The following is a 3532-nucleotide window of genomic DNA, read 5'->3' as shown; positions in this document are numbered from 1 at the left end:
AAAGTCATTCCGCACACTGGGCCATTGCAGCGCTTTCCAAGCCGAACTTCCGGCTACACAGGAGTGGTTGAGTGCTTACGAATAAACACAGTTACACACAATACAAATCTTATATTTTTCCCAACCTGTCAGGTAGCTCTAATTTTGAATTTCGAAAAACTGACTTCAGATCCCTAATTAGCAACCCCAGAAACTCCCTGGTAACAAGTTCCAACCCATGACAATGCGTAAATCGTTCAGTATCAACGTTTTAATTTTACTAGTCTCTTTTCGAGAGCATATTTTCGGGCCCTAGGCCCATTCTAACTGCCCAAGACAGGTATATAATTAAGGGAATGTTCCCCAGTAATACCAGAGTAATTATATGTAAAAAACAAATTTTTGGCTGCATTTTAACGTGTCAAGAAAATAAAAAATTGAGAATATCAGCGTTTTTATAAAAAACCCACCAGCGCGACCTCTAAGAAAACTTTTTTTTCCAAAATAAAAAAACACCTTTCTCTTTTTTTATCACAAATAACAATAATTTGAGGTAGCGTTTATGAATTTCCAAAAAAAAATTTTTTGAACCACTCTAATGTACATACTACCTTCTTAAACTCTTTTTGTCTGGCATCCATATGGTGATACATTTTTCTATTACCTAATTACCTTTATTCAAATTTTAAATTAATTTTTGTAACAGGTGGCAACCCTCCCACAGTTAAGTTAAAAAACCAAGCATTTCAAAACCATCTGGATTGATACTTTTTTTTGTTATAATTGGTAGACCTTTTGAATAATTTGAACTTGTATGTATGTATAAATATTAAAATTGTATTTAATCATAATAAACATGTATATTAGAACTAATCATCAGGAAAACAGAAACATTCATTGCCGTCGCTATTAGTAAAGCACGTTAAACAACACTCTGTGAAACAGTCCAATATTGAGTAAAAACAATAGCCACTTTTCCCAGCTTCATCGTCCACCGCTGGCACAAAATGAGTCGCTACCCTTAGTTCATCAGCCGCTTTTAGATTTTCCTTCTTTTCAAGTTCAGACCTCAACTCTACCTCGGTCAGTGCATTGTGTTGTTCTACCGAAAGTGCGTCCATTGAAGCGGTCTTTGTGAAAATTCCAAAGAGTAGAAAACCGTATAGATATTAGGTTTTCAATAAAATGCGTGTAAATAAAATACAGCACAACTTCAGCCAATATTTACATCTAACTGACGCATTTACAAACAACGATTTATAATAAATACATACATATGTGTAAATTATAATCTTGATTGTTGCAAAAGTGGCAAAGTATGTTCTCTCTAAAGTTCAAACGCTAAAATTGTTTAATCTCGCAGCACTGAGATACTCTCTCACACATATTTGATATGCTTCCACTGTATTTTATTAAATATAGCTCTCAGTGCAACTGCCATCGTTCACATCGTATACATTTTCGGGCAAAATCGCTGCTTGCTAAAGCACCACCCCGGCGGAAAAAACGTCAAGAAATAGACTAAAATATAATTTCAGCACAATTTTTTAATTAAAGATTTTCAAAAGAATAGCAAAGGCTTTATCGACTTGCTTGTGGATTTGTGGCCTATTTAGGGATCTTGAAGAAATAGCTCATTAGGGGAATCAAAGTGAATAACTTGTACACTGAGGGAAATAATGCATAGTAAAAATGAATACTTTATATTTGATTATCGTTTAAAAATGTTCGTATTTAAAAATAATATTTGCATACAAAATTTATTACGCACGTATTTGACTGTTCACATCTGAATATGTATATGTGAGTGTAGATACGCACCACGTTCCAGAAAATAAAGGTCGCGCCATTCGCGGACCGCTAACCCTCTCTTCGTCGATTTGACAGCATCCACCCAATCGCTGACGTCATAAAATACTTTTGTTTACATTCACTGTTGCCAACTTCATACTTTTCGCACCAAATTTAGTGGGTATTCAAAGCGCGAAAATTTTTGACTTTTGTGCTTGGTGCGTTTTTGGTGCTTTTGTTTTTAGTTTGAAGACACCAAATTAGAAAATCTTAAAAAAATTGAAGAAAAATGTATAGCAATCGTAAGTGTGGTAAGCAATTTTACAAAAATTTAAACAAAATCATGGCACAGTGACAATCATAAGTGACAAAGAAATATGTGGCAGCACCTTCAATCATGCCAGAAGAAATCGACCGTTGCGCAAAAACATTGATTTTTGAATCGGCATCCTTACAATAAAATTATGTATTCATACATAGTCCATAAAATACACCAATAAAAATTTGGTGATTTTTCAAAGTCAAAACTTGGCAACACTGCCTTTTGGTCGATGCTTCCTCTTTTTCTTGTCGAGTTCGTCTTGCTCTCTCATTCTGGTATTTATTGACGTCACGGCCAGTTGCTCTCAGCTCGATTGGCGCAATCTTGTATTCTATCATTCTTGGATACGCACCCCAAGCATGCAGAGTGCCGCTCCGAGAGCGGTGACATCACACACATACATACATAGTACAAATCGCGTGCTGTGGTGTTGATGGATATTCAACATTTGAAAGCAACTTTATATGTGTGGGTGTAGCTGAGTGCGCAAAGATGCTTGCCACAAGTTGTTGATATCCGGAGATGGTCGGGCTCGAATTCCACTGCAGGCAACATGCAAATTAAATTTTTATTTTTAGTTTTTGTCTTGATTATTTTCTTCACGGATGTTTTTTCGGTACGAATGCGGTCATATTAATATGCGCGTAATTGAATTGAATATTTACCAATATACAGTACTTTCGTTGACGTTTATAGTAAGATCAATTACGTTTCTATTTGATTTTAATATTTTTTTGCCTCAGTGTACCGAGAGTGCGACAAGAACTTGGACTAAAGTTTGTCTCCTCCAAAAAGAAGCACATCGACTTCAAAATGTCCGAAATTGCAATTTCATACAACTTTCGATAGTTCTATATTTGAAAGTTCAGAAGATACGTTTTATATAACTAGAACTGAACTTACGTTTGCCTCCTGTCTAAAGCAATGTCAAGCAACTTCGCGGTGGCTTATATCTTACAATTGAAAAAAGAAACGTTTTAAATACCTCATCTATCGGGGAAGTTATAATTCCGAACTGCCAAATGATGGTTCTGTGAGAGGTTCTTCAGAACCATTTTCCTGCATTGTAAATTTTGCAATTGTATGCTTTTTATATAAGTTAAGCACATATTTTAAGTATTTTTCACTCACACTAACAACCAATCCTCAACTCAAATGCTTGATTTTAAAATGACGCCGATAAAAGCATAGTTTTTTTTTCTCTGCTTAATCAACTCAGTAGTACTTAGTCAACGAGAGTAGCTTTTGATGTTTAGAGCCGTCGGCACCAGTCCTTCAGTTAAGAACATCGACTGCTTTATCGATCATATGTTATAGGCTAGGTGTCGGCAACGTCGATAACGATGTTCAACTTGGAGTTAAAATTAACCAGAGATGGAGCAAGCGGCCCTTGGGGCCTTGTTAACACCAACTACAGGTTAAACATCGTTATCGTGCGCC

At 35.8% G+C, this 3532-nt stretch overlaps 1 protein-coding gene across 1 annotated transcript in view; it reads right to left on the bottom strand.

Moving 5' to 3' along the window:
- LOC118742426 (2-amino-3-ketobutyrate coenzyme A ligase, mitochondrial) overlaps positions 1–3532 on the bottom strand; it is a 20054-nt gene that overhangs the window by 1411 nt on the left and 15111 nt on the right. The window lies entirely within an intron of this gene.

Source organism: Rhagoletis pomonella, unplaced genomic scaffold (assembly GCF_013731165.1).
Source record: "Rhagoletis pomonella isolate Grant_MI unplaced genomic scaffold, Rhpom_1.0 Rhpom_scaffold_00007, whole genome shotgun sequence".
In the NCBI taxonomy this organism is placed as follows: Eukaryota; Metazoa; Arthropoda; class Insecta; order Diptera; family Tephritidae; genus Rhagoletis; species Rhagoletis pomonella.
Note: the sequence above shows the minus strand (reverse complement) of the source record. Positions and strands in the feature narration are given on the sequence as shown.